This window comes from Mus caroli, unplaced genomic scaffold, assembly GCF_978045245.1.
Source record: "Mus caroli unplaced genomic scaffold, Mus_caroli_1 scaffold_14, whole genome shotgun sequence".
NCBI lineage: Eukaryota > Metazoa > Chordata > Mammalia > Rodentia > Muridae > Mus > Mus caroli.
This window is the reverse complement of record NW_028227269.1, coordinates 110,590,423-110,601,372: the sequence shown is the minus strand read 5'-3', so window position 1 is coordinate 110,601,372 and position 10,950 is coordinate 110,590,423. Positions and strand designations below refer to the sequence as shown.

Genomic DNA, 10,950 nt, shown 5'->3' with positions numbered 1-10,950 from the left:
CAGTTGGCTAGAATTCCACTGAGCAGAAATCCAGGATCTAGGAGTCAGGATCCAGAATCCAGGGACCACCACAGCCTGGGAAGTCAGATACCCCAGAAATAGGACCTGACACTCCAAACTGGCTTCTGACACTTCTAGGGCTCTGCTTGACTTGAGTGCAGAAGACCGTAGTCTTACCCATCACAATGTCCTGGGGAACTCCAGTGGGCTTTCCTCACACTGATCCGAACAACCATTTACACACACACACACACACACACACACACACACACACACACACACACGTTGGCCCCAGAGGCACACTTGGTGTTTAAACCGGGGACGTTTCAGACAGGTTGGAGTAACTTTCGTTGGAGTAACTTTCTTCATATAGACTGGCTCCCTCTTCCCGAGATCATGGAGATCTGTGGTCTTGCTGTTGCTTGGTGCCATGGTCTGATCTGTAAGTCCGGAAAAAAACTGACACTGCAGTATTGGATCTGTGTGCCTCTTTCTCCTGTCTCACAATGGTGACCAGGACAGCGATGCCACAGCAGCCCATCATATAGATGAGAACTAATAAAGCCCGGAAAGGAGAACTTAGAAAAGATTACGGAGTAAATAGAAAACAGTGTAGAAATCAGAGTTAACGGAATGTAAGTGAGCAAGGGCCATGCTAAGATGAAGAGAAACATTTTAAAATGAAAAAAAAATTAGTGCTGTTCTCAGCAGTGTGGAAAAGCTTCCTTTTGCAGTGGCCAGCAGTTAATGTAGAGACTCACAGTTAGGAACTGACCTTTGAGGGTCAGCCCTAAATGGGACATGTCTCTGTCACTGTCAAACACGGTGGAATAGAATTGAGGAAAGGGTGTGTGAGACACAGGCTTCGGCCAGTGCTGTGAAATGCTGCCTCTGTACACAGTATGGCTGTTTCTGGACTCAAGACAGCTGCTGTCCTTACCAGCACAAGATGGAGCTGGTCAACATTCCAGCACGGAGGGGGCGGGGCTCATGAGGCTCCGCCCCCTTTCTCAGGGGCAATTGCACAGCCGGAGGAGCGGGACTTTTTTTTTTTTTTTTTTAAACCCCAGTGATGCGCTTAGCTGTTGGTTAAGTTGCTCACGCTCCGGTACACAGACTCACACCCACACTCCTGCAAGCAACACCAATTAAACTCTGTCATAAAAAGGGGTCGTCCGTGTAGGAGGAATCTGACTCGTTAAAAGGATCCCGAGGGAATGGGAGTGGGATGGGGATCAGAAAGGGCATTGGGGGCTTAATATAGCAAAACTACATTATATACATGTTAGAAAAATAAGGGGGAGTGAATATAGTAAAAATACATTATGTTAAAAAAAAATAAGGGCTATTCAGACCACTCAGTGGGTAAAAGGTGTTTCCACCAAGCTTAATGTCAATTCGATCCCTGGGATCCAAAGGTGAATGGAGAGGTCTGACTCCGGCCGGTGGGTTATTCTCTGACCTCCTCAGGTGTATCCTCCCACACAAATCAATACATACACAATAGACTGAAAGCATTTCAGGAAGCTTTAAGGACCAGAGAGACAGCTCAGCAGTTTAGAGCACATACGGCTCTTGCAGAGGACTGGGGTTTAGTTCCCAGAACTCATGTGATAGATCATAACTGTATGTAACTCCAGATCCGGGAGATCCAGGGCCCTTTTTCTGACCTCTACGAACACCAGGTACGCATGCGATGCACATATTCACATACATGAAAAAACACCCACACACAGAAAAACATGTAAATATAAACATAAATTCAAGTGTGAAGGAGCCTAGTGGGTGGCTTGTACCTGGAATCCCAGCATTCAAAAGGCTTGAGGCAGGAGGTGCCAGCCTGGGACACACAATGATTTTTAGGTGAGTCTGGGCTATAAGTGAGACTCCATTTCAAAAAGAAGGAAGAGGAGGAAGAGAAGGATGAGATGGAAGATCGCATCCGCAGGAAATAAGGAGAAAGGGGTTTAAGAGAAAAATGGTAGGAGAGAGGCATTTTTTTTTTTCTCAAAAAGGATGCATGAATGGCCCAAGCCCATGAAAAGAGAGATGTTCACAATACTGGGAGAGAAAAAAAAAAATCAAAGTCACGACGAGATATGGATACTTCACATCCCACAGGAAGGCTGGACTGAAGCAGATGTTAAAGAGGATGGGAGACCCTGAGTCCCTCCACCCCCCTCTGCTGGTGACTGGGGCTCAGCCAGCCAGGGCTCCTCCACATGCTAAGCATAAAGTTACTGTGGGACCATCAGGAAAGAGTGAGGCCTAACTGGCTTGTCAGAGGTGCTAAATCCTGCTTTCCTCTGCCCCTCACACCTGGCCTGCTGCTCCTGAGCAGGACTGTTCTGGCCTCTCCTAGGGCTCTTGAATGTCATCGTACATAATAAGGGCCAGAGTTGAGAGAAGCTGGGCCCACCCCACCAGCCTACCATAGCCCTGGCTGACCCTTCCCAGAGTCCTGTGGTCTTCATCTGTACTGACAGATACCACTGTCTCGGAGCTGCCCAGTGTAAGTACAAAGGCTGGCTGGAGCTGAGGTCCTGGAGGCTCAGAACCATCTCTTGGGTGAACTGGGGCCCTGCAACTACTCTTTACACCGAATTGTAGGGTCCTTTCTCCTGAGCTATGCCTGGTCACCCAAATCAGGTCGGGACATCCCTGGTCCTGGCTCATATTAGTCTATTCAATCCCCAATGGTACTCAGAGACCCTCTAGCCCCACAAGTCACAAAGCCCCTGGTTCCCATGTCCATATTGGGACTTCACAGTGAGTACCTCTGAGGTAAGCACCCACTGAAATCACTTCCTTGCTGGTTTCTACGTAGGCCAGGAAGGAAGGAGCAGAGAGCTTAACCAGCAGCCAGAAGCTTAACCAGTGGCTGGGAGGGAGGTCTGGTTAGTTCCAGCCAAGTTCTCAAGGCAAGATTGACCATTCTCTGAGTGGGGCCCTCCTTCCCGTAGCTGGAGATGACACAGCCGAGAGCTGCAAGCTGGGCTGAGGACTCAGCCTGGTCAGACGGTAGCCATCAAGGAGTGACCTTATCAATGCTACAACGAATGGAACCCAGGGTCTCCTGGCTGATGTCCTGGACTTGGGGAACAGGAAGGAGAGTCCTGTATTCAGAGCACGAGATCTATGCAGGCACCTTGAGGATTCCTGGCCACTCAGACAGCTCACTCTTCTGAGTCAGCCACCAACAGCCCCGCCTGGCAGATGGGCAGACTGAAGCCTGGGGAGGTGACCTGGGCCCTGCCTGAAGCTCCATTCTCTCTGAACGGCAGGGAAAGGAACCTGTTCTTCTCAGGGCACCCAGTACCAGCATCTACTGTCTACTGAGCTCACAACACCTGCAAGGCCCAGCCTCACCCACAGCAGTTGGACACACAGCTCCTACCGGGCTTGTTTTGGGTGTGACCAGTGTTAGGGGAGGGCTGTGGACCCTGAAGCTCCCTCACCTTTTTTTTTTCTTCTTGTTGCTGGGGATGGAACCTGTTGCTTTGTGGATTCTTGGTAAGTTGTTATTGAGCTACCCCTGGATTTCTCACTTCCCTTTCAGACAGTGGTCATCATTTGGAGCAGGGACACAGGCTCATAGTGTTCAGAAGGAGGAGCCTGGGTTCAGTGCCCCCTCATCCTGGGTCCTTTGTACAGACTTGGGTTCCAGCCTGACTAAGGAAATTATCACCAGGGCAGAATTTCCTGGTATCCTGAAGCCACCTGGTACCCAGATCTAGTGGTTTTGCTCCAGCGTAGAGCAGATGAGACTAACCGGGAGGAGAATTCTGGTGTAGGCACTCCAGCAGATTGGGTTGGGTAGACCCAAGAAAGAGGGGTGCCCTCTCTGCCCTTGTGCTTTTGGTGGCACAGCGCTCTCTGGTGGCGATATGGGGCATCACTCTCCTTTGTTGGCGACCACTGGGTGGCGGTTTTCAAGGCCTAAGGCTGACTTGATCTGTCTAGATTTTCCTCTTCTATCTTCCCCTCTGACTCTTGCACCGGGATTCCCACCTGCAGTGTAACCTCTGACAGTGCACCGGGGCGTTTGGGGGTGAGGAGCGGGGAGGGATAAAACAAAGCCCTCTGCAGACAGAAGCAGAGGTTTCAGTGGCCCACAGCCTTGCCTGTCAGCTGACCACTTCCATTCTTTCTGATAATGGAGCTCTGTGTGTTTGGGAATGGCTGTGACAAAGCTCCCTTTGTCTCCGTGGACTTGTTTGTAAGAACAAAGTTGCTTAGTGTTCACACCATTTAAACACAAAAGAGGGCTCATAATTGGGACAGAGTCTCTCCCAACCATAGCACACGCAAGCACACATCTCAAGCATAAAGTTTATCAAATTAGTACAAAATTCTGTGGCCAAAGCTGAGTGGAGATGCAAAGAGAAGCGGGACCCCGGTTTGCTGCTGTGCTGCCCACGTGCTCCCCTTTCGTGACAAGAACTCAAGAGAAACAGTTTAACCGGACTTTGATCTCAACGTCAGAGGTTTCAACTCGGGGGTCACCAGCCCTACTGTTTTTATGCCTCTCTGTGGAGAGGCAGAACACAAAGCAGGATGGGTCCCGCGGGAGAAAGCCACTCCCATCATGGCACCCAGGAAGCAGAGAGACAGGAAGGAGCCAGGGTCACGAGAGACCCTCAAGGGCAAGCCTTCATGGCAACCCCTTTCTTCTGACCATGCCCCACCCTTCCACAATCCAACAGACAATTAACAATTTGAATCCCTCCGTGGATCAAGCCACAGATTTCCCCTAACATCCGGTTCTCTCTGCAAACACCCTCACAGGCAGACCAGGGGTGTGTTTTACTAATACGGATGTCTTTTTTATCGAAAGTTTTAATCCCAGCACTCTGGAGGAAGAGGCAGGGAGATTTTTGTGTGAGTTTGAGGGTCTATGTAGTAAAGTTTCAGTTCACCTAGGGTAACGGGAAGAGATCCTGTCTGAAAATCTGGGGGAAGGGAATGACCAGGGGGACAGAGAGGGAGGGAGCGGGAGAGAACACAGAATGGACTCATCTGTGGTTTGCTTACTGGGATAGGCATGGAGGGGTGGGTGGCAGATGTCCTCTGCAACTTGACTTGAAAGGTATTGCAAAGCAAGATGGCTGTGGGGTGGGTTGCTTGTGGGCAGGGCAGATGGGGCAGCTCCAGGTCACTGGTGTTTATAAGAGAAGGTGGGTAGGCATATCCACTGTGCAAGTCTTTCAACTTCGCCGTGTTTGAAAATTTCCTGATAAAATGATGTGGGAAAAGCCACAAGAAGGTGACTACTACAGAGGTCTCAGAGGCTGGTCCTATTGTCTGGCCCAGGCCAACCTGCCAGAGTTCCTGTCCCCGACTTTTACAAGCGTGAGATTCCCTGGAGGGCAGGAGAGCGCCTGAGTGCTTGGCCTATGAAGCTGGAGGTTGAGTCTTAGGATTTGAAGCCTGTTCCTGTTGGTTTAGAATTCAGACTCGGACTGTCTTGCCTGCTTTTGGATCCCTTTCCCCTCACTGGGCTGCCTTGTCTGGCCTCAGTGGGAGAGGGTGTGCTTAGTCCTGGAGAGATTTGATGTGCCAGGGTGGGTTGCAGGGAGAGAGCCCCCCCCATCCTCTGAGGAGAAGGGGAGGTGGAAGAAGTGGGATGGGAGGGTGGGACTGGGAGGAGAGGATGGAGGGGTTGTGGAAATCAAAAGAAAAAAAAGAAGAATTTAGAAGCAAAACTATTCCTTATGAATGCCCAGAAGATGCAGGGGCAACCAAGGAGATGGAGACAGAAAGAGACAGGCCGTGGGTTTACGGACCACTAAAACTAGTTTGGGTCATGTAGCCTTCCCCAGCCTGAAGCGGGCTGGTACAGACCTTGTCACCACTGAGGTGGGGCCACCTGCGGTGCAGCTTTCCGACTTGGCTGGCTTCTTTTGAAGTGACAACTGCCCTGCTCTTCTGCTACCTGCAGAGAGGCTGAACCTGTCTTCCTGAGACCTTCCTGAATAAGCAACAGCCTGGTGACCAAGTGCTGACAGCATGGCTGACAAAGCACCAAGGATGGACTGGCAGGGTGGGGGTGGGTGGGGGTGGGGTGGGGGTAATGGGTGTGCATGGGCCTTCCCCCTTTTAAGCACAGTCTCTTAGTAAACGCAGGCCTTGATCAGAGAAAAATTTGTCTTGGCCTCATCATTCTTTTCTCGCCGTCTAGTTTCTCTTTCAGCCCCAGCCTGCCTTCCAGGGATACCTGGTTCATGTAGGCCACAGGCCGGCCTCCGACTACAGGGGGTCATACTTCCTTTCTTTTCTCTGCTTCTTTAAGGATCATGTCCTTTCATGTTGTTGTTTTGACACAGGCACACAAGTTCACGGTGGTGCTGTGGGCAGAACCTGGGGCTTCAGACCTGCTAGGTAAGCACTCTATAGCTGGGCTATTCCTAGTCCTGCTGTCCAGTGATTGATTGGTTTTGAGAAAAAGCTTCTTTGTGTAGCCCTGGCTGTTTTCTAGACCATGTGTCACCACTGCCTGGTCCATTATATTTTAAATAACTATTTTTATTTTATGAATACATTTTTGAGTGTTTTGTGTTTATATATGCACCATGTCTGTGCAGTACACATAGAGGCCAGAAGGGGGTGTCATATCCCATGAAACTGGAGTTATAGATGGTTGTGAGCTGTCATGTGGGGTACTGGGAATTGAACTCATGTCCTCTGAAGGAGCAGCCAGTGCTCTTAACTGCTGGGCCATCCTTCCCATCCCTGAGTTCATGATTTTTGAGATACGGTGCCCTCGTTACACTTCAGTGTGGCAGTGTGATGTGGCATTTCCTCTGTGAGCCGGGGAGGCTCAGATGTCTCCCCTGTGCTGGTGCGTCCACCCCTCTGCGCCGCCTGTGTGCCAAGCTCTCAGTGCCCACCTCTTAAGCCGTCCACTCCCTTGACAACTTAGAAGGTAGACCTGTAGGTGGTGGCTTGCTCCTTATTCTGGGGACACAGAAGCAGACTCAATTGGCCTTCAAGAGCAGAGGGTCAAGTGTAGTCTCTGCCCATGTCTTTGACCATTTTGCCAAGTACATTGGAAGTTGAACATTTTTCTCTTTTAATATTTTTCATTAAAATTTCATGTATTCTGATCATAATCTCCCCACACTCCTGTCTCTGACCCACCCCATCCTCAACATCATGTCCTATTTTATTTAGTTTTTTATAACCCTCTGAGCCCATTTGTGCTGTCCATATACTTGTGGGTGTGGGGCCATCTCCCAGGAGCCACACTATTAGCGAAAACTGACTCTCATCTTCAGAAGCCATCAGCTGTCAACAGCTGCTCAGTGAAGGCTGAGGATTCATGGATGCTTCTGCCCTCCGTGCTGGGACTTTGGCGGCTTGACTTTATGCAGGTCATGTCTGGTAACCACTGCTGCGGTTCCTGAGTGCAGCCTCCCCGTCACGTCCAGAAGGCAGTTTCTCCTCAGTCTCCTAGCACCTGGCTCTTACAGTCTGTTCTCCTTTTCTTCTGAGATGATACCCGGGCCCTGGGGAGGGTGTGTGACGGAGGCCACGGCTTTACAAAGTATGTTGGGACTGAGGAGGCAGCTCCATTGGTCAAGTGGTTAGTGAGAGCTGGACGTGGCTGTGTGAGCTTGTAGTCCAGTGCTAGGGAGGCAGAGTCGTGGCACCCCTGAGGCTTACCCTCCCCTTTATGTTCTGCCTCTCCACGGGCAGTAAAACAGTGGAGCCAATAGAGACTTTCTGAAAAAAGATGGACAGATCCTGAGAAATGACACCAAGGTTGTTTTCTGGCTGCCACCCTCTTGAACACACACATGCACAAATACACATATACATGTACACACACATACATACACATACATGTACATGCACACACTCACACACATGTATATACCCATGAACACACACACATTTATATACACACACACCCACACCCACACATATACACACATGCACTCAAACATGTACACACACACATACACACATGTACCCACATAACCCACACATATGCACACATGCACTCACACACATGCACACACACACACGTACCCACATACTCCCACAGCTGCACCCACACAATCCACATCCATACATGCATTCATATATATGCACACATACACACACGAATACATACACACATGCACACATATACACGTGCATGCACCTGCACATGCATATGCACACACATGCACATATATTCACGCTCATGCACTCACACACACATGTACTCCCACATGTGCATTCACACACTTGCACATACATGCACATGCACACGTCTGTGGTTATTCCTGGATTTATTGTACCATGCTCAGAGTACCATTGTAGCATGGGCCACCTCCCCTTCTAAGAATCTGCTCAGACTTACAAGGTTCCTGTAATGCTCTTTTGTGTGTTTGTTTAGTCTTTGAAAGGGACGCTGCTTTCTTCAAGGCCTGCATATCTGTTAATTTATGTGGCTAATTGTTCTATTAGCTCCCCTTTCCTTTACTCGTGGTTTTGATCTGGCAGTTACTGATGAGGTATGTTGAAGTCTCCCGCTGTGACGGTGGTTTAGAGAATTTCTCCCCGTGTGTCTGGCAGCTTTTCTCCATATGCTCCAGAGTAAAAGGTTAATAACTGTGATGTGGTCTCAGTGGATGCGTCTGTCTCACCCTGTCGGGGGCTCGGCCCAGGTCTCTGCTAAGCCTTGCATCTAATTTCTGAATTCAATTTCCTCCAAGATTGTGGGGAGTTTTGCTCCTTAAGGATTTTGGACAGCCAAAGCAACTGCCTGGCTTCTTAAGCCAGTGAAACGAAATTTGAAAAACAGAAAGCAACAAGGCCAGCAACATCCACATGAGGTCACCCTGTGGCTGCACCACTCTTCTGTTCCAAGGCCAGCATCCCCTGAACCCCACAGAGGCTCAGGCCTCCCCAGTACTCACCAGCACTTCCTGGGCCCCGCCCCCAATCCTAGGAGGCCTGAGGCTTTTGATGCGACTCCATTGTTGGCTGCTGCTCCCACGAGCCAATGCTGGGTGGTCGCGGACAACCTGGGAGTCACCTGCTTTGGGCTGGTCTTGAGGCGTCTCATAGATCAGGTGCTACTTGCTATTTAAAGAGAGCAGAGCAAACCATGTTCCTCTCCATGGGGGCTGCACCAAGTCATCTGAAAGCCAGATTGAGGTACAAAGGCTCAGAGGAGGGACAGCCACCCACTTGCCTGTTCGAGCTGGGACTTTGTTCTCCCTGTCTTCAGCTTGGGCCAACAGTGTTGGCTCTCCCGGCTCAGACACTAAATCTGATTGTGCCTGTTTCCCTAGAGAACACGACTTGACCCCTGCTCTGATCCCGGCTGCTACATACTCTAGAGCACCGGACTCAGGTTATTTTGTGATCTAAGCTGCCTTCCTCTCAGCACACCCTCCTTCTCTAGGGGTGGGGGCAGGGCAGGTGGTTGTGTGCATCATAATGTCTGTGTCTGTGTTTGTGTCTTTGTCTGTGTCTGTGTGTCTGTCTGTAAGGCCTTACTGCTGAATGAGAAGGGCACAGGTATCTGAAGCCCACACAACAGGGCACTTCTAACGGAATAGGAGATATTTTACGTTCTATCGCTACCTCCTTACCCCAACCAAAAATCTCACCTTGTTCGATATCCATATTAAGTAGACAGCAATATTCCTTCGCGTCTGGCAGAACACCTTGTCTGGCCTTGGCTGCACTATCAGTCAATCTTCCCTACAGATATCAAGAGCCACTGGAGGGGAGGGAAGGGGAGGGGGTCCCACACTGCACCCTTTCCACTCTGTCATGGGGTGCGGACTGGAACCTTCCCAGGGGCTGGGAGCAGGTAAATAAAGTGAGGGGGCCTTCCCCTGTGTACAAGTCTCCTGCACCCAGAACTGTTGTCGATTTCCCACAAAGGTGAGAGACTTTCTTCAGCTTAGTAAGTAACAAGACACCATTAAACAGGAAAATTAGCCGCTGTCAGAAATCAGTACCAAAGCCTACCTTCCTGTGGGGATCAGGTCTCTTCCTGGCTCCACAGGCCTCTAGAACACGGTCTTCCTGGTCTAGCCCAGAGCACAAGGCCATCCTAGTCTGGCCCTTTCCGGCCTCAGTTCGAAGTACTTATCCTTTGGTCTTTGCCCTTGACATTGGAATTCTGTATGGGTGACCTGCCACCAGGCCATCATCCAATTAGGATGTCGTTTTCTGGGATGTTCACCAAGCCCTACCCATTGGTGTTGCTTTCTGTCCCCTTGAGGACTGAAGTTCATGGCCCCACCCACCCATGGCCCCACCCACACCCATGGAGGGACAGTTACGCCCAGCTCAGGGCTAACATTTTAAACGAATGATTGCGCTGGATCTGATGTCTGGTTCACAAAACCGTTCTCAGGACAGTTGAAGCCTAGGTCCCCTTCTTTCCCAGAAACTGCTACCAGCTCTCTGCCTAGTCTCACTGCCGGCTCTATTACTTCTCCAGAAACTGCCTAGGCCAATGCAGGGCTCCACTGGGCTCCCTGGGGCTTGAATTGCCTGGAATTCCACTGGCGGGACTTTTGTGAAGAATGTCACTTGAAGCAGACAGGGGTGGGGTGAGGGGGTCACGTTAGCTGGTGGTAGCTAGTCCAGTAGGAAGCTGATCTAGTCCTGACCCCTTTTGGAGACCGACAGGGACGCAAGAAGAGCCTGTGAGGTGGATTGCTTTACATGAGGTGAGGGACCCTGGGGCCCATGGAGACTAAGGCTGGAGGTGCCTGTCCTTATGGTCAACCTGAGTCCATTCAACCTGATGCACCACCTGGTCTGGTGGGCCACAGTCATCCGGAATGAGGAGGGCACCTCAGAAATGACACTACTGAAGGGTGGTTCAAAGGGTTTCATGGGAGATCAGATCTGGTCCCAGGAGGGCTGAGGCCATCTTTGGATTGCAAGGAACAGGAAAGACAGGCCAACTTTGTCTAGTGTGGGGATGCACTA

The 10,950-nt window shown here is 50.4% G+C and overlaps 1 long non-coding RNA gene across 2 annotated transcripts; it reads right to left on the bottom strand.

Annotated features, from left to right (window-relative positions):
* Positions 1–7,055: 7,055 nt before the first annotated feature.
* On the bottom strand, positions 7,056–10,111 carry LOC115032766 (uncharacterized). Of its 2 annotated transcripts, none has more exons than XR_003838386.2 (3): positions 9,976–10,111; positions 8,910–9,133; positions 7,056–7,725 (listed from the first exon to the last, which is right to left on the bottom strand). It is a non-coding gene; the product is annotated as an uncharacterized LOC115032766 (long non-coding RNA). The 2 variants fall into 2 exon arrangements; XR_003838387.2 differs by having other exon boundaries at positions 7,056–7,508.
* Between the last annotated feature and the right edge of the window lie 839 nt (positions 10,112–10,950).